General features: G+C 42.1%; 1 protein-coding gene and 1 long non-coding RNA gene across 4 annotated transcripts in view; one reads left to right on the top strand and one right to left on the bottom strand.

Annotated features, from left to right (window-relative positions):
* Fas3 (fasciclin 3) overlaps positions 1–26,715 on the bottom strand; it is a 344,259-nt gene that overhangs the window by 238,549 nt on the left and 78,995 nt on the right. The window lies entirely within an intron of this gene.
* On the top strand, positions 8,600–11,419 carry LOC138184931 (uncharacterized). The gene is made up of 3 exons (XR_011174455.1): positions 8,600–10,814; positions 10,891–11,069; positions 11,154–11,419. It is a non-coding gene; the product is annotated as an uncharacterized LOC138184931 (long non-coding RNA).

The raw sequence follows: 26,715 nt of genomic DNA, 5'->3' as shown, positions 1-26,715 counted from the left end.
ATGAAAACAAAGGTTTGTATCTCTGCGTTCTAATGCGAGACGAATGCACCCCTCGGTTGAATCGTATCTAACGGGAGCTCGTCGCTTTCAGTCGAAGAAAGGTCGCGTGTTATTCGCGGATATCTTCGCCCAGAGATCTTAACGGAGGATTTAATGAAATTTATTAGAGACTGGGATGGCCGTTTTATTTTACAGATTATTTAGTATGCGATTAAAGAAATAACCGGGTTGGTATATCGTTCTTAAATCGTGCAAGTGCTTTCTTCGGTCTTCGTAAAAGAATTAAATAGCGATCGCTTGAGTTGCGAATTAACTTGCGAAAAGGGTAACAATAACGACGGAATAAGCACAGGTATTTGTTAAAATTTCATACTGTTTGTATTGTATTGTTATGGCGAAGGACAGATAACAAATTGGTAGAAAAATATCTTTTTTAACTTGAGATAATATCAACGATACAATAAACAAATTAATCGTTACGAAAATAGATATTGAAAGAGGTTATAACAAAAGAAATATTATCACTGTTTTATCGCGCGTTCCGGCAAAATCCTTTCGGTAGAAAAGATCTAAAATTCCCTTTGCCGATAGGAAGGGAGAAAACAAAAGAGATAGATAGCGGTAGGAAATCGCAAAATCTCTGTAATTCATGAAAGAATTATTTTTTCGCTTGTCAACTAGCGTGATTATTCCGCGACACCGATTAAATCGCAATTGAATATTATCTCTATGCCAGATACCTATCGGGTCCGGGAAACACAGGAACTTTTCCAAACGAATTCCAGGCGACGTTCGTGTTTATTTAGACTCAAAGCACGGAAGTTTATTTTCTGCTTTCGGTGTTTTTCCAATCTGCATACCGCGGAATCTCGCCGTGCAGATTCTGAAATCCCTGCGTTTTCATTGAAATAACAAAACGAGCCGAACCATTCTCCAAATAAACCGGATTCCAGTGTCGGTATTACGCTGATTTCTCGTGTCCTTTTCCCCTCTTTCGACCGCATGCTTTTCTTCCAACCAACGATAACACGAATCGCCAATGTTTTAAAGAATACGAGCGGAGAAACAACTGGCCTGGGATTGTAAAAAGGCTATAAGAACGATCTCTTTTGTTGCGAACGGAAACAGGCGACCTTAAGTCGCGTCATGGTTGATCTTTATTACGCAAATCGATAGGTCGTAAAGCGGTTCGATCCTTCGTCGTGCTTCCTAGCCCTTTGATGGACGGTGTATAATGCATAAACACTTGATATTAAAGCACGGTACATCGCTCGTGAATAGACACGCATCGTTGGGGAGTTTTACGACCGTAAAACGAATCGTAAAGGCACGTTGACAATCAGATTAGAGGGCGGGAAAGACAATTGCCTGATTTACTGGCGTAGGTATTATCTTATCGTACGAAAAAGCTCTTTAAAGATATAATTAAACTATGAAGAAAAACAATTTTAGCAAAGCGTAATGAGTTGGGAAATTCCATACGTAACAAAGTAAGTTATGTTTGTACTATTACTCTACATTACCAAGTTTTTATTGTTAGCACAGTCGTGAAAATCTTATTTTTCGATATTCGTTAAAAAAATTGTGCACTGTTTCACTACGCATTGTACGAATCAAACGAAAACCCATTGTAATAAACGAAAACCTTACTAAAAATTCCATCCGTTCCCGCATACGAGATGAATCTCTAAATGTTTTCGCATGCACGTTAACGAAATAATATCGTTGAATGGCGAATTTCATAACGCGTTTTGTTGCGATAAGGGACTGAATTCTTTTATATAAAACTTTGCTTAGATGTTGGGAATTATCGTATTTTTGTTCGGTTGATTAAAAACTTTACTAGTCTGCCGTAATGAAAATAGAACGTCTGTTTAAAGAATTGCCAGGAAATAAAAATCGAGTCCATCAGTACGTCAGAGGCGTGTTGTCGCGATAATTCTAGTCGAGATTAATGCCACTTCATATTCTCCGCGTGCAGTGTAATGAAAATTGCCTCCGCGTTGGTTCGCGATTGTCCCACTTTAAAAACCACGCTTACCTTCTAATAGCTACAAACAAACGAACAAATCTAATGCAGCTAATGTCGGCTTTATATCCTTAACATTTAACGCGATACACACGCGAGAGTGGATTATCAACGCTAGCAGCGACGCTCGCAGTCATCGTCACAAGTACGATATCAAAGCTACTAATTACTCAAGCGAAATACCTTGATTGGGGTATAATCTCAATATTTTAAATGTCCATTCGATCTCACGACCTTTCGCTCGCGGAACCCGATTGTAATTACAACAGAGCAGAATTACAATTCGCCTCGATTATCGGCGAGTATAACGCCGCGGAGAATTTCCCCGAGCATTATCCGCGTTCTCTATCCGTTGTTAGCAATTAAACCGCGACACCGGTACTACGGAAAACGCGCAACCCCCGTCGCCGGCAAACAGATATTACGTCGATTAATTTAATAGCAGACCGTATTACCGGCGTTGTTCTGCCAAGTCTGTCTACACATTGACACGGTATTGTCAGTCTCGCTAATTAGAGAGATTTTGAAGCTACTGGTGTCACGTGCCCAACGGGATAGCAGGACGATGGCAACTGGAAGATACGTCATAAAGCAGATCTAAAGGCTGCGTTACGCAGATATTGATAACTCTAGCACGCATCAGCTGCTACGATTCCATAGTAACACACGTTCAATCGCCATAGCTATCGTTGCGTAACACGCGCTCACTGAATTCTCCGTGACAGTCCACTCGACGGCTATCGCGCGTCCTTTTAGACCTACGGTGCATACAGAATTTCAAGGGGAACGGAGAGAGTACAGTACGCACGATAACTCGGTTGTGAAACCTGCCACAGGGATAACAGAGATCCGATGCTTCTCGCTTTTTGCCTTCGTTTACCTTTTTCCTTTGCAGCTGGTATTATTTGCGTGGGTGATGGTGCCGATGAGGAAGGTGAATCGAGGCAGAGTAAGATCGAGTAGGTTTTTCTCGGGATCGCTGAAAGGTTTCATTCCATTCAAACGAAACGTAGCTTCTACTATTGACTTTAATTAATATTCATACTTGCGTACTTCCTTGTGTATTATAGCTGACCGAAGATTCTTTATAATTCCTGAGAAACAGTTAATTAAATTCTATTTAATCGATAGCCATCGATGTTTTTTCTTGAGGATGATCTTCCAATCGTAAGAATCGTATTTATAGCCTTTTACGTTACGAGACAGTCTAATAGTTGATTCTATTAGTTGTACAATCGTTATTCAGTTGACCGGTTCGCTTAGCAATCGCAATTAATCGTTCGTCGCGTTGACGCCGAAGACGAATTGCTCTCTCTCTCTCTCTCTCTCTCTGCGCCTCTCTTGTTGGTCGATCGGTGGAGGAGATTAATCAACGATTTGCGTGCACGCGAGCACGCCGATGACTCACCGGATATTTTCAAACGCGCCAAACGCTGTCGATAAGTTTATTCTTCGTGACGTTCGCGCATATCATTTCCTCTAAGTGGTTCTGGTCGTATATCCACATAATTTCCATAAAAGGATGAAACCGATACGCTAATATTTCCATCGATGCCTATATCTATAGAAAGATCTATAAAAATCGTACGAAGAAAACGCGTTCGACGCGAAATGTTTGTTTTCATTTAATCGTTTCAAGGCGAAAAGGAAGTTATCGAAATAAGATTACACGAGAAGAGTCGTCAAGGGTGTGTGTAACTTCCGGAATAGACGATGAATGATATTCTGCGCGCATCTCGCGAATACGCCTCACATAAAATCTGTTTACACAGCTGGAAAACACACCCCTGTGGTCGACCGAAGTACCGTGAACAACTAAGCACTCGTTGGCTCCGGCAGCCATCGCCTCCGGAATTTTATTAGCTGGAAGAGAGCAGGGAATTTGCATCAGATGCTCAAATCCTCTGGTCTTTTTGTTATTGCAGATATATTCACCCCGGCCTGCAAACCGGATCGCGCGCGATCCACCCCGCAACCGATCCTTCCTCCTGATATATTCAAGCGAATTTATCAGGTGCATGCACCGGTCTCGCCAAAATTTTGCGATTTACGGCCAATTGTTGGAGTTTTATTGGCCATTCGCGGGGGAAATTAGCAGCTGAATCGTGGTTGCTGCCTAACTTTTACGATAGCCCTAAAAATTGATCAGTCGCTCGCGTTTCCTGCCGACACCAATTGTCCGCTAATTCTTCCTGGCACGTGTCATCGACAGCGTGAAATTGATTTCGCAAGATCCTTTAGGAATTCCATTACGAACATGCCATTGATTTTATGCTCACGTTTTACGACAACTATCCGTAAATTTCGGTACGCGAAGAATCTTCAAAACTATAGTTACGAACGACAAATGACAAAAGACTCGCAACGTCACGAAAGTTTCACTTCGATTCGTTAAATTCTACTATGTCAAAATCGAAGTCCCAGTGCGTTAAAAGGAAAAATCCCTCTGAATACCTTGCTGCACGCGTATCGTAACTCTGGTCGTGGAAGATTTAAGTAACTTAAACTTATGCAGCGAGATATAAAAGAGAAGAAAAAATGTAATAAGAGGATACAACCTACGGAATATTCGGTTTGAATTAACAGACGCGATGGCGCATAAAAAAATGTACGTGCTGGAGGGGCGGTTGGGGGGGGGCGGTGCAAGCAACCGCAGAATCTGGAAAGCTTTACACCGACCGTAAGACGGCGCTGTATTTTATTAGCAGAAGAAGATGAAATTTGCATGAGATCTCTGAACTTTCGTCCCCGTTACCGCTCCCCTGGCTTCTCAATTCCACCTTTAAGGACTCGCATAACGCCCTCAAGTTACTTGCTAAGTTACGAGCCGAACTTTCGGCTGGTTCTACAGATTTATCGTATACGCACGTGTAATAAGTGTCGGATAAAGAAAGAAACACGACCAGTCGGTTTAAGCGAATACTTCACCGCTAGCTATAATTCGATACACTTGGATCAAATCCTTCACAGAACGCTATTTACATTTCCTTGAACCGATGACAATTACGATGACTGTACCACGGCTGTAACAACAATGATATTGATTTTATGATTTTCGTATCGTTTGTTCTTATTGAGCTTCGGGCTGCGCATCCTGTTTCCAGACGATGACGAAATGAAAAATGCATCCTGCGTTTAGATAAGAAAAAGGCGCTTTAATAACTCTATGGTTGGCTAAATATATTTATATTTATATAAATGTATAAATATTCATATAAATGTATTTATACTACTAGAGAAGAAAAAAAAACGGAAGGAAAAAATAGGAAAAGAAAACGCATAAAAAACAGTTATAACGAGCGTCCTCAACTTCTACACGATAAGTCCGGTTTATTATCTGAGAACGCGACATATCTACGATATTCCCGTACTCATTCGCGTATTGTAACGATTGTCCCATCGTAATTTAACATGTTCGTTATATAGCTGTGGCTCTTTCGAATGATCCTCGGAAATTCTTGCCAGTGCGACGGTAGCCGTGGCTCGTGCACAATTTATACGCGAATCGTGAAATAAATTCCGCTACACTCTCTCGTTATTCAGTTGAAAATATGGGGGATGGATTAATTTCTCTTGCATCCGGCTAAGTATTTGCAATTACGAAAGGAACTCGTGTCCGACAAGGGGAAAATTCCAGTTCGTCGATGTAATTATATTAATCCGTGCCGTTCGTTACGATTTACTCTTAGGCGAATGATTTAGGCAGATGTACGGACGAAAGTTTTGCCGGAACCTCGAAAAATACGTTGTTACTTCTCAACAGCGATCATACAACAGTACTTTTAGCGATTAAACACAGTAAAGTATGTTTCTATTGCCTCTTTTTCACTCGTAACTGTTTGATATAACTCGTAACTATTTAACGTGCACGTTGCCAAGTTGGACGATTTACAATCGGATAAGCGTCTGTGGAAAAATTAGCAAAGCGTTCTATGCCATGAAGAAGAAACTTTATTATATCCGTCTAGCAATATCGTGTAATAAAATTACTAATTTACCGTGAAGTGTAAAGTGAAAAAATTGGCAACGCGCTAATTATTCTTCCGTTGCATAAAATTGTTCGTAGCCTGGATATTTTAAAGACCCTAAGCGCAAGTGTAACCGAAGCGAAGAAAATGAAATGAAATTCACAGTGGAGAGAGATATCGCGTTCGACCCTTCTTTTTTCGTATTCCGAATGATCGTTCACGTTACGTGGACATTCATGAGGCAATATTTAGCCCCGAAATTTTATTGAGGTCGATAAATTTATCGCATACGCACACACGCGTTGGATAATTCCGAATGCATGGCCGAGCAGATTAACGAAATCCTGTCCGAAAGGGTGAGCGTTGGCGCGTGATTCTTTTGCATTTTCCGTCGAGTGGTTTAAGTGCCCCAAGGGCTGCTTCAGTCCGAATGGCTGCTGTGTGTACGGAACAACACTCGTCGAAACCACGGGGGACTTCCGCTTTAGAAGGACTGTTTAAACTTTCACCCCATGTCTATACTCGATTCCGCGCAAAAATCTCGCCTTCTAACGAAGTTCCGATAAAGGACACGCTAAAACCGAACTACTTAAATTTTATATTAGATTGGCTACGGCTATTTAAATGTTAGAAATCGGACGAAATGCAAAATGTAGCAATAATTTTACGAGAGTTGCCGTAACACTTCATCTCGTTTTGTATTTATCAAAGTCGTGTAGAGATTCGAGTAACAGAATCGTATCGAAATTTATGCGATGTACCTATCTGTATAGCGAAACGGTCATATTTCTTGCTATACCGAAAACGAAAAAGAAAATGGTTATCGTTCCATAATATTAAATCTCTAACAGAATTCTGTGATCATATTGTAGAAGATTCTCACTTATAGGACCATCGTAGAGAGATCGACGTTTCATAGACAATGTCTTTTTATGCGACACTATGGAACAAAAGAGTCAGAGTGTCAAAAGGGTGATTAAATTAGAAAGCAATCAAGATGCTCTCTTGCGTAGTTACCTCCCACTAAGAACTGGTAATTGCAATCGGTTTCCAAAGATTACTTGGTGAAAAACGTTAGCAGGCCAAGAACTTCTAACCAATCCCAGAACATAGGAGTTCTTTTCCAACTTTCAAACTTCGAAATGGATTACGGATAGCAATATCGAAACATAGACTAAGATAGATTAAACTGGCATGTGAGTTTACTTAATTCTTCGCCATCTACTCCATTCTACACCGTTACGTTCAACAAACAATATATCACAAGATATAATATTACCTGACAATCGTAGAAAACGATACCCTAGAAATATTTCATTCGTTTCATCGGGAAAAATTTATTGAAAAAAAAAAGAAGTTACGTGAGAGCTACCGATCTTTGCGATACAGAGACGTATTAGATATTAAATCTACATTATCCAATTACTAAATGCCAGGTTAAGAACAGGAATATTCGTCCAGTGTACGAAAAGAGGCCAAAACATTTATGGAGGAAAACTTTTTATACGACGACGAGCTCGCTCTGTCAGGAAAAGATGTTCTCGGCGGAGACAGTTCCTTCTCTGTTGAAGACGTGGAAAAAATTTTAAGACCAAGCTTCGTGGCTTCAAATAGCGCGGTACATTTTTAAGAAACGAGGGTGACCTCGAAACTCCTCCGAGTTTCCATCCAGAGGCAAAAAAAAAGAAAAAAAAAGAAGAAGAAAAAGAGAAAAGAAGGAAAAACGGTATATCCAGCGCGTGCAAAGTCTTCCTCTCGGCTTCGTACATTTTTCCTGCCACGCCATTTGTCCGCATTGCCCAAAAGTAAGGAGAGAAGATTTCAAGCCGAACGTATCGTTGGTCCATCTCCTGTCTCCATTATACACCGTCGGATTGAATTCTCAAAGATCGTTTCGCGATCGTTTACAGCCAATTGTCTCGCGTTTATCTCGAGCGCGGACGTCGAGCAGAGACGATAAAACAGTCCGTATATCGTCTAACTTCGCGGATAACTTTCGCCTTGAAGTATCCGCTCGATTTTTACGAACAACATCGACAGATCCTCGACTTCGATGAATCGGCGAGATATCGGCAGGTTCGAGTCGTTTCTGACGGTCGCGGTCGTTCCATCGACGATTTCGACACGCGACACATAATCGCGTATCTCGGTCGTTTCCCGTTTTTTACGAGCCGAAACGAAGGCGATTCGACCGCTTAGAATCGAGTTTCCAGAGTTGGTAGTCGCCTCGTAAAGCAACCTGGGGTCAGACAGTATGTAATTTTCAGTCGCGTTACTTAATAAAAACCTGCAAGCTCGCGGGTGTACCAGCTGTTTAATCTAGTGTCGGTGAAAACGATCTTTGGCAAACGATAAAGGGAAAGAGATAGAAGAAAAAAAAACAGGAACGCGAAGAAGTTAATTATCTCGGTTTAATTCGCACGAAAGTTTACTTTTCATAATCAATTTATCGTCTTCAACTACTTGTTTAGTTCGACCTGTTTCCCTGAAAATACTCATTTATTCACCGTGCAATCGGATTTTCCCGTGGTTTCTGCCAGAGATCAAAGTCTCGTTTAAATTTTTCCATATCTACTTGTATAATCGTACGAGAAGAAAAAGAAATATTGCAATTAATACATCTCTTTAAGACCGCAAACGATTCGTTTAATTCTCGCGAAAATTCTACGGGATCAGTTTCACCGTTGATTCAAAGTTTTCACGTAAACTTGTCCCCAATTATTTTCAATTTAATCTCCACTACTGGATATTCGCAAGTTATTCCGAACGAGTCCGCATCCGTATCAATTGGTCTACCAACAAACAACCGCCAGAACCAAACGGTACCAGTCGCGAACCGACAAGTTCCCATAAAACAAACTAAAAACGAGAAGCAAACATGGACAAGAGAAAGAAGGAAATATAAAAGAGAAAAGGAAGGCTTGCAAACGTGTTCGGATAACCGCTGGAAATTCTCGTGTATCCCGTTGAATTCGACGCGGGTCTGTATTTACCGTGGCGACGAACCCGTCAATATTTTAGGACAAGCTACGTGATCCGAAACTAGTTACCGGCAGGCTCCATTGTGTTACAAATGCTGGCAGGATGTCGGCGAGCTATGGGGATGAGGACAATGTAGCGGTGCGCGAAACCGGAAGCTAAACGCCATCGCAACGGGGTCAGTTTCGCCCTTAGTGCAGGGTGCGTGCGCGCCGCGCGTGTCATATAAATAAAGTCGTTTTACATTTTTATGGTAGCACGGATATATATTGCGGCGCGTTTATTTAAGCGGCAAGGGAGGTCGACTTCTGACTGTTCTAACGACGAGATAAATATTTAAGCGGACCATTCAGCCCGATTTATTTCCGCTAGGCCCAAGACCAGAAAGGGAGATCATCGTAACAACGATGACGTTTTCAAGTGGAAGGCTCGTTTGAGAAACGAAATGGAGCGGTACGTGACACACGACCAATGTTATAAATTTCGTTATTTCGTTTACACTGGTTGGCGTAAAGTTGACAAACTCGGTTAATGGACAGGCATTTTTCACGGCACCGTATAAGTCGCAGGATGATGCGATAAAAAAGCTCCATACGTTTGTAGAAAAAAAAATGTTTCCAGCGTGTGAAAAGGTTGATTCGTAACTGCGTGTAAACGTGTTGCGTATCCCGGTGATAGAAGAGATATCAGTAGCGACAGCTGTTTTAGCCACGAAGCTCGTTGGTATGTAAATCGTTCTTCGCGATCTACGCTGTCTCCCGTTGCGAGAACGATCGACTGATAAGAAACTGGGTAATCCGTATCTTTCGTTACTTCGTTTTAATTAGATTTACGAGTAGTCTTCACGGAACACCGCGTTGAACTAAAACTGTGCTAATTGAGCACGTGGTACTGCGATTAATCGTAATCTTAAATAACAAACCTGTTTAAAGTTCCGACGAAAGAGATGAATTTTGAGTATCGAACAGGATAGGGTGGTCCATGAAGGATAATGGCATATCCGTCAGAAAAGTCATCTTCCAAGAACGATCTTATAAATTGCTCCTCCTAATTATTCTCAGAACATTGAACAAAACAATTTTCCGGTGGAATTTTTCAGCAGTTGTGTCACGCAGCCGGAAATAAAACGAGGCGTGGCGCATAAATAACTTTGGTTTACATAGAGGAGGTCCTCGGTTCTTATTTCAAAGATCGATAGAGCGTTTCTGTTCTTCGGTTCGCGGACACCGCCCGCCCGACCCACTGTCGAAAAAGGGGGGAAAATGCGGAAAGAAGGGCAGGAGTGCGTGGAGCCTGTGGAGCTAGGCAGCTCGAGAGGACGCGTGCGTTGTACATCAACGAAATAACGTATAAACTCGTAGAAAGCACGAAAGTATTATTTACGGATAAAACCTCGACGCAGAAATGGAGCGCTGGGCGCGCATCCACGGTTTCTTTATACTGGCACAATGACTCCGGCGTCCTTTTCATGGGGGAGCCATTACTATCGTCGACGGCAAATGTATCCGTGGAAGCAAACTCGCACGACTTCGCCGGAAGAATCCTGTAAACGATCCGGAACGGGTCGACGCTTTTGTGTATATACGTATATATACCAAGGAAATGTAATTTCGTTCGCGGCACGACGAGATTTTACGCGGAAAATTAGATGCCGATGCGACGATATCGTTTCACGCGAAATTAACAGAGAACCGACGAACCCCTCGGCTTCGGGATAATTGTAATTGGAATAGAAATTTGCTGAGTGATCGAACCGAGCTCGACGATGAATAAGGTCTCGGGTCGGTCTTGGGTTGTTAGACAGGTTGAACGAATTCCTTTCGAAGATGGGTTTCCAGGTAAAATTTAATGATGATAGAATCTACGATATCGAGGATACGAGCTTACTTAAATTTTCTTTTCAATTTAAAAAAGGCAATCGAACGAAGAAACACGTGAAAGGTAGAATAAAAAGAATGACAAGAATTTAAAGCGATGGAAAATTAGAAATTAACCGCGCCTCGTCGTCTTGTACCTTCGATCTTGTTGCTTTCGCTTCGTGTTTCTGCATCGTACACAAATTGTATCGATGCAGATAGATGAGAAATTAAAATGTAAATATTCAAAGCGTCGACCGAGAACGTACACGTAACAAGTGGAAAGCAAATTTGATTAATCAATTGATTTTCTTTTTGCAGGAAATCGTTAATTTCCCATCGGCCTCGGGCGAATATTCCACGAATTTCTAGTCACGGATGGGAACGTCGTTCGTTAAAAGGACGGTCGTAAACGATGCAATTTCGCAAAACTGTAAAATCAAAATCACCAACTAACGAAGTGGAGAAAGTGGCGTGGAAAAGGAAGGATTGCACGAGACCAGTGCAAAGTGGGAAAATTGGCGAATACCCGTACATCGCGTTATTAACTAACCCTGAATATTTTGAGTGCTCGATCGAACGCAACTTTGGCCACACACAGTTCCGAAAGTTTTCATCGCGCGAGTTTCCTACCGGTCACATTTTACTTCGTTAATGAATTAAACTAGCACGTGGCTCGTTACCCTTTAGCAAATTATCCTTCGAAGGTCGACGATTTTACGACGCCTTGGGCGAATTTATTTTTTATTTCAGAAATATGTCAATTCAAATTTCCTTCGTAATACGTATAATAAAAATACTTGAAACTTAGAGTATGAAAACGCAATCACCCAACAGCAAACGGTTGATATATCGTAAGGAAAAATTTCTATCTGGCGTATCTGTGGACTTTACTGCGATACAACAATCCGGACGAAATAGAGTGAAACTTACGGCCCATGAAAATTATATACAGCGAGTAAACCACGAGCATCGACTCCGATCTCTTCTCTATCGTTCCGTAAAAATCTCATCTCACGAATCAAAAGCTCATTACTTCGTAATAAATGCTTGAACTATTCGATATTTGAGCTTCGTTCTCCCCGTGGAACGATCGAGTAAAATCGTATCTCGTTTAAATCGGAACGCTTAATAAAATATTGATTTCCTACCGTAACGCGCTTTCGTAACGACTTTCAGTTTTCGGGAAATCTTTTACCATTATTTCACAGAAATTCGTTCTATTATTGCAGGGAATAAAGACGTTTCGTTCGTATACGAATTTTGAAGGCATTCGCTAATTCTTTATATATCGCTTTATGCATACTTTAGACTGCTTTACATAATCTATTCAATTTCCGGCTGGCACTACTGCTAAATTGACTCGGTCCACTCTATTCTGCCAATGGGACTCGGATGCTTCGTTAAAATACAAATTCTTTTTTGTGTTCCTGTATTCCCTCGTTTCATCGAGTACGCGAGCACCACAGGGAAATTCTTGAATTATTGATTCTCCGGTACTAAGTGCGGGGATGCTTCAAAGAACTGCAACCAGCCAGTGTAACCATGCGCTACCTTCGCTTCCGACAAAGATAAAAATTCTGGAAACTCGGACGATGTAAGGAAACCTGGCTTTAATATATGCGCTTCGAACCGCAGTTTCATATATCCTGGAATCTCATTAACCCTCGTGTATATAGATCCAAAGTTTTGTCTTGGCAAATAATTTACTTTCTTTTTATGTTCAAAGAGAAACTTTCCTTGGCTCGATACTTCGGCAATTCTTGGCAAAATCTTGTTCGATGGAAATATAAAATACTTACAGAGTCGACTCGAAACAACGAAAGAAGTTCGTTTAGAAAAATCTCGTTTCAGGCATATTTTTCGAGTACGAAGCAATTTAATTTTACACTATAGATGTCTCTATATATTTTGTGCGTTGAAACAACTGACGAAAAAAAAAAAAAAAGGGACAAAGGAAAGATTTTTCATGAAAATCTCGGCTAAATTCTCAAAAAACAAGGACTATTGTCGTATGTAAAACTGGATTTTTACGAAACGGATTTTCCAACGTTCCGAAACTGCAAGTGTGAAAAAGGATCGTCACGTTTGATGCTGGAGCGCGAAGAGAGAGTGGTTTCTCGCGAATTTTCCGCTGCCACAAAAACAGAATCCCGAAGCAACGCAACAGTAAATGGAAATCTTCCAGTAATCGGCTCGTGTGCCGTGAAATTTGCATCGGGAGTGACGCGAATTAACGCCGGAAGAAGTAGATTTTCACGCGTTAACACGACTAATCCGACGAATCGTGCGTGGTAAAGCGGACACTTGTCAAAGTGGAGAGACTTCACGCGTACACCCGCTAAATTAATTTTCTCTCTCGTCCCGACTCATTTCACATTCCAACAGAACGGCCAGCAGTCGACTGGTCGACGCGACACTGCGACCGCATGTCGAGTTGCGAGCGTCGTTTAAAGTGAACTCCCCCGACAAAGTGCCTGGGATTTCATAAAACAATTGAAAGCTCTCTACACAGACGTTTTCCATCCGCTCTCGCTTCTCTTCTGATTCTTCGCCGTTCCACGCCGTCGGTCTTGAGCGAGAATTTCTTACGCGTTCGAGAAGAAAAGTAGTAGATATTTGAATTGCCTAGAAATTGAGTATTTTTTTTTACCATGAATACTTACATTCGAACTTGAATTTAATAATTCTACGTAACTTTCCAAGATATTATCGCGCTCTGTTTGTTTCTGCATTTTGTTTACAATCTCCTCGACTGCTTCTTAAAATACGTATCTCCACGAAGTTGATGTTATTTGAATAGTTGAACGTTTCAAAAAATGTTGAACGATAGATCAATGCAATGATTGTGGCGATAGAACGTGTTCGGCATATTTAACTTGGTATATTCCCGCGATATTCCTGCAAACATTCTTTTTCTAAACATTGGCTTGAGAAGTTCTCTCGTTTAACTTGAACCGTATATCATGGCGTTATGGTGCACTGACCGCTCCCAAGAACGCATTTACCCTATACATGTGCATGCACATTTATCGCCGTTCTCCTCTATTGCGAAACATGCACACGTTTAAAATGCCAGTTTTCTAAACATGTTAAACACGCTTGACACCTCTTTGTTGCCTAGCTTTCACAACAATTTTATTCGCCTTCCGCCGTCTTAACGCATTATCGTCGCACGTGTTTTCAAAATTAAAAACATTTGTAGAATATTTTTGTGAAATATATCTTAAATATATCTTAAAATACCATACCGACGGTTATTCGTTATTTTTCATTAAACGGATATCCTGGAAAAGATTTCGTAGTCCGTTTGTAGCTTCTTACTGTTCTCTCGTATCTTTCTGCTATCTTACAAAACGATGCAATTTTGCGGCTGCCAAAGCTTATGAAAAGACGTAATTTTTACGCCGCTGCCGTGAATGTGACGATTCGCTTCGGATTTTAAAAAATGCGAGTAGTTTTAAATCGTCTGGCACGTGCGGAAAGAAAATTCGCAACATACGTCGAATAAATCGAATGTTTGTCGGTAAGCAGAACAGTGACGCAACAGGATCGTTTCATTGGAGAATGTTAGAAATCCCACAGGGATTTGCAAAGAAGTGATTCGGGCCAAGTGACGCGTAATCCAGCTCCATTAATTCACCCATTAAAAATGAATATAACCTCGAAACGAGGTCGGGAACCGGTGCTCGCGTTGCATACATGGATCACTCTAATCTGCGCATTATGCGTGGAAAGGTTCCAAGCCGCGTATCGACCATCGCTCTCTCGTTTCCTACGCCTCCGCCCTTCAACCTTTTCTCTTTCTCTCGCCGGTAGTCCCGTGAAAATTATATGCAGAACGGGGTTGTACGTTGAAAACCAGATAAGATTTTTGTGGCGCTTGCCGGGAAAGAAGAAACGAAAGGCCACCGCGAAAGTGATAAGGTGACGAGCGGACAAAGCCCGTGAAAGGGATGAAAGGTGGGATGGGGCGTGATAACGGCGGCCGATTGCACAAAGGAATCCGACGTAATTCGCTGGCAAAAGTCAGCAAGAGAGGGTTGACGGAGGGTACACAGATGCTCCAAACCGATGCAGAAACGAACGTAGATTGAATTCCACCAAGGATTAAAACGCTCCATGGTGAACAGACCGTATTTCTATTTTCAAATATCTGACTTAACGAATCGATCGACGTTACATTAATTTATAAATAAATTGCAAACGTCATATAAGACGCGCGTTTCCCCTTGTACGATATGATTTTAGAATCAGGCAAATTTCAAATGCAGAGGCACTTAAAAAGTAGTCCCTTCGAACTTTACTTTACTTGCAAATGTAGATTTCATTGGACTTAATAAACTCTATATTTTGCCATTAAATATTACATCAAAGGTACCAACTTTCTAAAAGTTCAACGATCCCTTATGAACGAGATTAATCTTTTTAAACGGTTTCTTGGCTCTTTCCTATCTTCGTACTAAAATACTTCCAAAGAGATATCTTGGCTGAGGGGCGATAAGTTTGAGATTCAAATTTTACGAGATTTTGAGCGCTCCCTATTAAAGGATGTTTTCGAACGACCTCGTGAAACCTTCGCCTCTTTACCTCTCGATACTCCAGAACGAACCTTTCATTTCTGAAACTAATCGCCAGATTAATCGAGCTTGCTAATAGATAGGTTATCTATAGGCCTATGGGTTTTATTAAATCATAAAACCTGATTAGATCCATTTCTGACGACTCTTTTGGGTAAACGCGAATACGATATTTAAAAAAGAAAAAAGCTAGAGGAAGATACTATTGAGATATGTATAATTTTATGTGCTAGACTAGGTCAGCTGCGCAGTAGTGATACTTGTATGTGAATATCAGTGTGTGGAAGTTGTGTGCGCGGCGTCTCGAAAACAAAGGAATGTAAACTGTTCAGTTAACAGTTGGATATGGAAGAAAGTGCTGAGACACGTGCAAGTGTGTATCGATGAATATTTTTGGAATCGTTTATCAAATAAATATACAGGGTGGTTGGTAACTGGTGGTACAAGCGGAAAGGGGGTGATTCTACGCGAAAAAAGAAGTCGAAAATATAGAATAAAATTTTTTTTATTTTTTTTTTAATTTTTCCATCGAGACAACGATCTACAGTGAGATCCGTTATAACGAGACGTGATAAAGTGCACGCGTACCGAGCGAAAATTCAAAGTCGATTTTCTCGAAAACAAAGCCTCAAACGAGAAATTTTTATTCTATATTTTTTGGCGTGGAATTACCCCCTTTCCACTTGTACCACCAGTTACCAACCACCCTATATAACTCTAAGTGTAAATTTAATGCTCCTATACCATTATTTCGGCTATTGAGATCCAAAATTCTCAACAAATACATTCTCTTGAGAAGCAAGAAGAAAGCGAATTCACGGTTTTTAATAAAAGTTTCCAAAGTTTAGCCTCATTCTATCAAATTTACTGGAAATTCGTCAAAGCTTCTTTATGAATCTCTCTGAAAAACTTTCAGAAACGCTTCCTATATGAAACACTTTTGCGAGGGCGGAAAAATCTGCATGGTGAATCGGAAATAAGCCAACGGAGTCACGTAACACCGGTTGTAGACAGAAGAGAAACGGAGTATCGATGGATTTGCCTGGTGAACGAGGTGCAAAGGGAAACCGTGGATTTAATAAAGCGCAAAAATGAGAAGTTCTCGAGCCAGTCGATTCAGTTAACGGTAATCCATGCCACGTCAATTATCGGCAGGCACGATTATAAATTGTAGCAATCGACTTCCTGTGCAACGACAGACCGTAATTCGCGACGCGTAAAACACGCCTCGGACAAATCATTAATTTAATCCTTCGTGACGTGGGCGAGATAAAAATTGATGAGAATTCGTGATCGGCTGCCCTTTACGATTTTTATTTACGACAGTATCGTTTGATAATGTTGCGATTAATTCGTACGAATCCGTGTTACTTCAAGATGCACGATCTTCGTCAAACTTGTCTTCGCCATTCGAATGATGGACTTTTCTGAATTTTTCCATCGACGCGTTATCGAATCTTCAATTTTTACGTAACGTCGACATCGTAGAATTACTAAAATTCGTAGGACGTAAGTTACTCTCTGAAAAGAAAGGATTCGGCAAGCAAAAACGCGCGAAGAACGTGGACCGTATTCATTATCGTTATGTGAATCGCTGAAATCCGTTAATAATCGCATTGTTCGAGAAGAATAAAGAAGCTAGTGGATGATTCCGTCGAATCGTGTGAAGCGTGAGAATCGCAATAAGTTGGAACGGGCTGGGCGGTGCGGCGGTAAGAAATTAGCTCGGTTCGAATGCCTCGTATCTTCGCTGACCATCAACGAGTCACTCAATTCACTCGAATGACTATTCGTCATGGGCAGAAAAAACAGAAACGAAAAAAGAAAAGAAATGGAAGGAACGTCTAACGAGGATATCGAGGAGCGATCGAATTGCTCGGTTAGCTAGCCCAACTGTCCGAGCTTCTCCGAGGACTTGTTCAACCTTTTTGTCGTTTCGTAAAATTTCAGTCCGATACGTCCGCCTTTGCTGACTTTGTTCTCAATCCTCGATCGATTCATCTTGGTCGTGTCTAATGTGATTTCTACGAAGAACTGTAGTTAATTTACGCAAAAAGCTTATCATTTTAGCCGGTTAAACGAGATCTTCGACCAGAAATGCTGATCGTTCAATTAGAAGTTAATAGAGACAAGTATACCATAATTAGTCGAATAAAAAGGAAGAACGAAGAATCGAGTTGAGCATCGAACGAACGAATTACAGCGGGAGACCGCGAAATCAACAGCTCATCCGTTGCAATTAAATCACGGTACAACTCTCGAAGCGACGAAATTAGAACGAACGGTGCGTCCAATTACGTGCAGGATCGGCGAATACGTGACGAATCAGGCCCATAAATAAAGCACGAAACGAGAGATTAGAAAGGAAGTGAATCGCCTTAAGAAACCGATCTGCGATTTCGCATCGGAAGAAAGGCTATTAGAGGCGGCGTCGACGGTGGTCGAAAGGCGTAACGAGGGTTCAATTTGGCTCGGCTTTCACCTTATTTACAACGGCCGTTTAATCCGCACGATCGGCACGCCGCTATTGCAGTCGCGCGATCTCGCGAACAGATATCACGATCGACCAGTTTCCCCGTGTAGTCGCCTTAATTTGTCAGCGTCCGGTCCATGACGTCGTATCAACCGTAATATCTCCGATAAAATTATGTATCGAACGGGACCACGATCTCCGCGATCGGTGCGGTTTTTCCAAACAACCAGCCAGCCTCTCGATTCGAACCTTGCAATCTGCGATCGAGAGAAATGGCGTGGCTCGATAGAAGGATCCGCGTCGGATTACAGCTTGCGCGAGGAATAACGATTCGTTGCAGTACTTGCGAGCACGGGATAACACGTACGAGCAGAATGGTGCATGCCGCGCCAGCATCCTCGTTCAGGAAAGATTTTATTAAATGTAATCACGCGGCAAGCTCGCCGCCGCTCGAGTGTTGGCTGTATGATCGACACGACGCGAACACGTGTATCTCGCGATACGTATTGACTCAATTGTTGTTCGCGAGCGAAGTGCTTGTATGCCTTTTGTTCGCGTTCTCGCGTTACGTTTTGCTCCTGTATCTGCTTTCACGTCCAATTGCATTTCGACTAACTGTTGCTGCTCTTGATAGGTATTCACAGCTTTCTACCATCGTTCACGATGCGCGTATAACGAGCGGAAAATTTCATTTCCATCCATAATCGAAACGTTTCTTATGCCAATGATTTTTCTATGTTACAGCAGTTTGTAACGTCTACCTTTGTAAATTCCGTCTACTTCGCGACTATTCGATATCGATATCGTAAGACGCGTTCTGAAAAATCAGAGTTGCTCCGAAAAAATCAGCGTTAGGAAGTGCAGAGACAGACAAAGGTAGTTCGCTTTCCGAACTACCGTTTCAATCGGATTTTCCTCGAAGAGACTAGACGACCCACTAAGTTTCTCGCCTTGGGCGCAACCCGTTCTTTCCGCTGGAAAAATCCGCACTTGCTCGGCCAAATCGAGCTCCCTCTCTCGCAGCCTAGAGACCGCAGAAACTTTAATCACAGATCATATGATTCAACCGCGATTCCCATTCGTCACGCAAAACCAAGAACAAGGTTGGACCGACGCTGCCACTACCATCGCTTTCGTATAGTTTCGCGGAGTATAAAGGATGCGACCGTAAATCTTCCGTAGACCTCATTTCGCCGTGGCAACACAATAGTTGGCCGCTGCGTGGACGGGGCTGCTTGTTCGAAAGAGCCCTCGGCTAGTGATCATTTGATCGTAATACGATTTACGGTTGAACCCTCTTATCCTTTCCTGCATCCTGTGATTCATTTACGCGTATCGTGAATTCGTCGCCAAGCTGATTTCCTCCTCTGATTAAACGACACTCTTCGTTACCGCTTACCTGTAACATAAAACATGTTAAAATAAATTAGAGAATATATTTTTAAAATTCCAATAATATATTTAATGTATATAACATAATACTACCATAATATTATTTAAAAAGAATGAGAGTTCAAAAGACAACAAGCGAAACGAGTATTTCAAAAATTAACAAATACACTATGATATCGGTAAAAAGAATTGCAGATATAATTAATTTTTAAAATGAACGAGGATAACTCAGATATGCTTTTCCTAAGGACCTCTCTGCACTACGACCTTAATTACAGTCCGGCACTTGGTGCGGTCTTGGGGTGGGCGCAAACCGACCCGACAAGGTGTCCCTCCCGGACCCAAGCTTTTCCTGGCACGTGGTACCGATTAAACGTAACGAAAACATCCGCGTAATTACACGCGAGGCGTGCTTCTACGGGGGCTGCAATTAACTCGAAACCTCGCTCGCGTTCCTCGCGATTCAGTAGTTAATCACTCAGGAAGTTATACGGCATTGGGCCTCTGTGTCACATCCATTCCCTTCCAAGCCGAACCCCTCTCTCGCTTCATTAGGCCAGCATTCATAAACAATCGTCGTTTCCTCGATTCAATTATCGATGGTTAGCAAATGCAAAGTAAAGAGACTGATTGAAACTCGCTCGTTAGATATATCCGATATGTATACACGGTTGTATAAGATACAGCTACGCGTTACGCATACGTACGTCAGCTTTGCCCTAGAGCCTAATTTTCCAGTTTGTTAACAGCCAATTGTCCTATTAGCGAGAATTTGAACAGCTGTATATACCTCACATTCGCTGTGAATTTTATAATTTTTCGTTTACACAGTTTTGTGTCTTTTCCTTTTTTTCTTTTTTTTTGTTTTCTTTTCTTTATGAAGGAAAAAGATATAAATTTGGTATCGTAAGGAGCCTGTAGAACGTCGAGTTTCGCTGTATCGACATGCCTGGCGTTTTCAAAGTCAGAAATTTTGGTTTAAGAGATAGGTTTTACGAACAGGTTAAGCAGTTACGACTGGACGATGGATGAAACCGGTGGTGTTGCAGGTATTTATTCGAATAACGTATGTTAATGTTTCAGAGCTAGGAATGTAGAAACGATGCAGGTGAATGCGCCAAGCTGTCGATTTTCAGTTTGTAGATTACAGAACGCGATTTCAATGCGGTTCTGCGTATTTCCATCTTTAGAGAGGAATTCACGATGTAATGAACGTTGTTATAACGAAGGTTATTTTCTCTGTACGAAATGTATGTGGAAATTACTTGTCCGAGAAGCTGGAATTAATTAGAGAATCGTCGATTCCCGTTTAAACGAGACTTGATATTACTATCGTAGTAAATTCCTTCCGAAGAAATTCGATTCGATTGGCAGCAATTCCAAGTCAATTTATATCTCAGCAGAATCTTTCTATTTAGTTTCTTTCTTTTTTTTTTCTTTCTTCAAAATTCGTAACGATCAACATCGGTTTACGAAACAAACTTCCAAAAAAATTTATAACAACGATCTAGAAAGTTCGTTGTGCATATTCGTTTTGCAAAAAAGGACAACTGGTACACGTTTTACGGGACGGTTCGAAGCGTGCGGTTTGCTTTTAATGTTTTTATCCCGAGGGCCAAAGCGAACGCGCCACTGTAAAATTTTATGGTAGCTAATTGTAAGCGATAACGTCCGGGCATAGCGTACGAGCAAGATTTACTCCGGCGATTTGCCGCGAGTTATCGTCTCGCAACACGAAAGTAGATCGCGCGGTTCGACCGAAGGAGAGAAGGCTGAAACCCATTTGCACTCTTTAGTCGTTTGACAATTTCCTGATACGATCGCGACGTTCCATTTGAGAAACCGTCCGCGAGGATCTCGCGATTGCCTTTTGCCGGAGCATCGTTTTTTGCAAGGGGAAACCTGACGTACGTATTCTGCACGGTGCTCGCGCCAATGTTTCCTGGATAACAATCCGTGATCCGCGTCTCGAACCAAACCACCTAGCAATAAAACTCTGCCTCGGCCAAGTGCTCCTTTTTCATGCAAATGTACCTCTAAACGAACTTGCACGCCCGGATTTCGCTAGCAATCCGTTTACCAGACGAGTTTCTATAAGTTACAGTTCCCAACGTTATCGTCATTGCCGATGATATCTTCTAAAACTTTCCTCCACGTGTCTCCAATCTTACAATTCTCCCGGGTGTAGGGCTTTTTAATTTTCAACTTTAGAAATCTTCGAATTCGTAAATATTCAACTTCTTCAACTTTCAAATTTTCAAACGTTTACAATGTAGCATACGCTTAAATCTTGGTAGTTACAATTAGTTGAAAGAGTGTTAGTTGATGTTTCTTAACGACAACCTTTCGCTTGCTCGTCAGGGAAAACATCGAGTTACTGAAACGTCGAGAAAGAAAAAGGGAACTCGTTGAACGATTCTTGGGTTAAACATAATGCGCCTTTTACGAACAGCTTCGGCATCGCGCTTCACCGCGATTTCACACCGTCTCGTTCAACGGAACTCGTTCGCGCGTTCTAAAATACAAAAAAGGTTGGCATCGCGATCGAAAGTGGTTGCGATTCGCGGTTGACGAGCGCGTCGTCCCGATATTTCCGGCTCTGTGAAAAGCAGAGACGGCAAGGCGACGAGTCGATGGCGGCGGCTGGCATCGTCAGACCGCTATCGATGGGTTCGCGTGATCGAGTCGAAGCGGAGAAAACCGTTCCGTGAGCGCTAATGGATTAAGGCGGAAAACGCAGTTAAGCCGAAACCAATCCCTTATCTCTCATCTGGTAAGTGTATTGCGGCCGTGCCGCGGCGTAGCTTCCTTTGTGAAATATCTTCCTTTATTTTTTATCCGGCCCTCCTCTTTCCGGAGCACGTATTCTCTTTACGAGAGAAAGAGAGAGAGGGAAAAGCGATCGTGCCTTCGAAATTTCCTCGTACCGCTTTATTCCCTTCTTCCCTTATATTGCATTAAAACACGTCGATGCTCTCCCCATCAAGACGTCTCTTCAATGGATGTTCCAATTTTCCGTTTGACGACGTGATTATGAATTCGTTGCGATCACGCTGCTCTCTGATCAATTAACGGTATGAATTACGGCTACACGTTTTATATTTTACGTTTTCATTTCTCTCGATGAACATGCGATTGCTATTACTTCACATTTTGCATCGTGTCAATATTCCCTTTCGACGTTAAGTTTCTTCAACGATATCATCGTCGATTCTTTGCGTTCGTCTCGCGAACAAAACCAGGTCCTTTCGCTAAAATCAAAGGCTTGCGTGTACGATAAACCTATAATGCTAATAAACGCGTGTATTATTGAAATTTTGCGAGTAATAAGATACTCTGAATACGTTGAAGAACGAGGAAATAACGTGTATTAACTTTAACTCCTCGCATTAAGCTTTCTGATCCCTAATCTTTCCGGGAAAGTCGAGTTTCATCAAGAGCGAGATTGAACTGGAAAGAGTTCGAATAAGACCGCGCTTTATTCTATCTTTTATTTCCCGACGACGCGACATGGCGTGTGAGGAAACGAACCGCCGTAGCGAACAGGCTTATCGTCGTGACGTAGAAAAATATTGCTTCTAAAGATATAGTTGGTTCCGACGCAGGAAAATATCACTTCTTCCATTTCTCAACAAGTGGTGATTAGCGGAGAGGAGTGGAAAAGGCGAGAATATATCAGCCAGATGTTTAACAACGAAGGGTGAAAAATTACCAACGTAGGGGGTTGGCTTTTATTCCAAGTTTTTGCTCCGTTCCTTTCGATCGGGACCATTGAACTTTCATCCACGTGACAATGCCTCTACCTCGGCTGATCGATGATGCCTGCGATATCTTAATGATTTTCCGCAATAGAAGCAACTGTTTTTTTTCACGGCTTTTTGATATTAATCGTATTTTTGTACGACCATTTCATTCATTAACTATGCTAATTTTTTCACATTAACGATAGCGTCAGAACTCAGTTTCGATGATCCAACGAATCAACGAGTTCAACGTTGATTACAGAAAATCGCTCATCAGCTTCGAAATCGATCATCAGGTTCGAGCCTTGCCAAAAATATAATATTTGCGGGTTTCGCGAGTTTTGTAAAAAAAAATCTATGAATCGATCTTCAAATCTAACGAGAAACTTAAATAATAGCGTACATAATAAATTTAGATTGGTAAGAATTAAAGATTAGCAATCTCCTATTACTCTCTTTTACCACCAACGAAGGATTAATAAATCGTAATAATTCTAATACGAAATATCAACGGTTTGGAAATTTCTTTCTCTAATTGCGTGTAACAGCTTCAGCCAGGAAGATAATTCCTGCGAATGTCATAAGGGTCGAAACAAGTTTCCAATTTTCACGGTTTGCGTCCTATTAACATAAACCATCAATCACGCCGCATTTACGGGGAACGTTGGAAAAGAAACGAATGTATGTGCACGTGTATCACAAGTTGGATCAACGACGACAGTCCGGGGGTTAAATTGTCGCGTTACGACGGGCCAGGTGTCCAGATTTAACGTCCCTCTCGTAACGATCCATTCTCATCAAGTCGTTGCTGCAATACCAGCAGCTCCGCCCAGCGGGGTAAGAAATAGCGAGAGGCGAAAAGGAATTAATAAATTCCAACTACGACGATGTGTAGCGACCGGCGTACCCTCGTTCGAGTAATTTTTTAACGTTAATGTATCGTGCCTCGATATTGTAACTAGTTTGTCGGCAGTATGTAAATCGAATCGGTGAAAAAATTTATTAGCTTGTTGCCTCGCGATTTTCGTTATGCTCGCGTGCAGGCGAGGCGGCTTGTTAGACGCTTGAGTGAGTGTGACGGATGAAACACGTCGAAGTATGGAAAATTTCTTTCTAACGATCTTTTGGACCTGTAGTAACATGCTAATGTACACGCGTTTTTAAAGGATTTTTTCTTTCGATAAATTAGCGATATTTGATTAAAATAACGAATGCATAAAATAAACAACTTTTCCTTTGCATCATGCAGATGGTCAAGCATCTACGATGATCGACCGCTTTGCGAAAACGTTAGACAACCAGACTACACCCTAAAAGAACACTCTGCTCGATATTTCGGTGAGTTACATCAAAGAAAGAAGCAACCCTGCCTGGGATTGTGCAATCAAGTAATCGTTAGCATACATTCATCAAGATGAAATGGCGAATGCATCCATGGAATCGACCACCCTTGACGAAAATAAGTATAACGCAGACAGCAACAGCGAACCTCGGGATCGTAACCGAGATTGAGTCACTTCGGTGGCACGTATACGTCATGAAAATTCAATAGACAACGTCCCCTTGCATATGTCCGGGTTATAAGTGGGAAGAGAGAGGTGGAACGAAGCGCGAGACTGAGAACGAAAGGGGGAGAGGAAGCGCGAGTCAAAGCGGATGGGAGGGAAGGGAAAAATCCGTCGGAGATGCAATAACGGCGCCATGGGGCGCTTATCCCGGGGATCTTTGTAGCTCGTGCGAGGCTTGCCCTTTGTGAGTCGCTGCCCCTTATCGTGATCGACGACCTCTTGGCCGCCGCGTTTCGAAATTCACCCACCCCAAAAAGCCATTTCTGCCGTGCTACGTCCTGTGGGACCGACGAAAAGGCGCGGCCGAATGGTCGTGCGTAATAGCTTTCGCCCTGTCTTTGAAACCGGCCCAAGGGACTCTTCCGTCGTAACATCGTCGAAAATAGAATTCCGTAGCGTCCATCGGCCATCCACCGGTGTTATTATTAATTAATACGTTTACGTACGTTTACGTTCGCTCTACCGTTCGTTGGCTATCGAGCCACGCGCTCTTGGAAAATAGTTACGATACGATGGATAAAGTACCGTCTCCCTTGAGCTTTGTCCAAGCATCAAGATACAACGAAAATTTACGGACGCCGCGTTTTATTTTCCTCTTATCGTATCTTGCGGGTACAACCAATTGCTTGCAATTTAATTCGGTAGTTCATTCGCCAGACAGGTGACGGGATCTTTCTTCGAGGAAAGATTTGTAAATTTCTTCGATTACACGGTGAAACACAGCCACTGTTGTTTTCTAGTTGATCCAGCGAACGCGGCAACTCGTTGCTCGCGGTTCGAACGGCGCGGAGAAAGAAAGCTCGAGGCAAGTACGTCTAGTCATCGACTCTTTTATCAGAGTCGCCTTTCGATCGACTTTGATTAAAATCCGAACGGTTGGTAGAGTGGTTTCTCTACTCCTGTGCCGGTTTAGATCGCGTGTATCGCGCGAATACTTTGTGCGCCGCGGTGCATGCGGCTTATCGTACGCGAAATTACGGTGCATTTAAAGTCCCGCATTCACGACAAATGTGAATATGGGCTCTCGTGACAGGGTTGCTCCGCGATATTTCCGCATTAACGTTGCACGTCATACATCCGGTTTTCGTTCAACGTCTACCGTCTCTTGCCTCCTATCTCTTTTTCTGTCCGGTTAAATCGTGATCCTCCCTTTTTCACTGACCGTGTGACGCGCACGGAAGTTGCACGAAAAAAAGCAGGAAAATAGAAAAAAAATATGCGTTTCAATCAGAGAAATGTGCCTGGCGGTGACGCGAACACAGCTCGACGTCGGATAACACTAACTGCAATTACGAATTATTTCATTACCGTTTTCACGATTCGAAAGCGACCAACGAATTTTTTCTCCCCCCAGCTAGGCGAATAGCGAGAGGAACAAAGATAAAAGAGAAACGCGTCCGGCGGAATCATTAAGATTATTACCACGCAGGAATATAACGGATGGGCATTCGACGTGCGTCGTATCCCTCGCCGGTGTGTTCGAGGAACTGGCGTTTCATAAAATATTCAAAAGTACGAGCCTCAGTTCTCTCTGGTGGTTTTCGCCGGACGAAGTGCAAATACGAGGGTTCGTTGGACGACGGTTGTTTCTCGGGGAAAACGAAATTGAACGTTAGAACATATACATATTTTTTTTAATGGCGACGTTCCTACGTATTAAGCTAACTGCGGCGGTAAACGACGATCTATATTCGTCAGGCGAACTTCAACGTTCTTTTACCTTTTACCGCTAAATTCTAGTGATTTTTTTCCTTTGACTTTACGATGATCGGCAATGAATTAAAATCGATTGCATTTCGATTGTATCAAAGAGCGAATACAGTTAGATTGCAGAAGGGAAAGACACTCGAAAAACGATTGTCGCAACGAAATCTCCTTCGGTTGTAAATTTCCGCGAGGCTATTCAATTACCGTGACAACATCGAAGGATGGTATCGTAAAACTAACGACGGTAAATCAAACTAATTGAAACAAATTCTGTATACGAGGTACGCGTAACCAACGAGAAAGCACGATTAATACTCTTTGTATCGGGGCTGACAATGCGCACGCGGCTGCTTTCGTAGAAAAGACAAATAACCAGCTGTCCGTGGAGCTGTACATATGGCGGACCTAAATCAGTGCACA

This window comes from Bombus flavifrons, chromosome 11 (genome assembly GCF_040668555.2).
Source record: "Bombus flavifrons isolate JBK064 chromosome 11, iyBomFlav1_principal, whole genome shotgun sequence".
Lineage (NCBI taxonomy): Eukaryota > Metazoa > Arthropoda > Insecta > Hymenoptera > Apidae > Bombus > Bombus flavifrons.
This window is presented reverse-complemented; position numbering and strand designations above follow the sequence as displayed.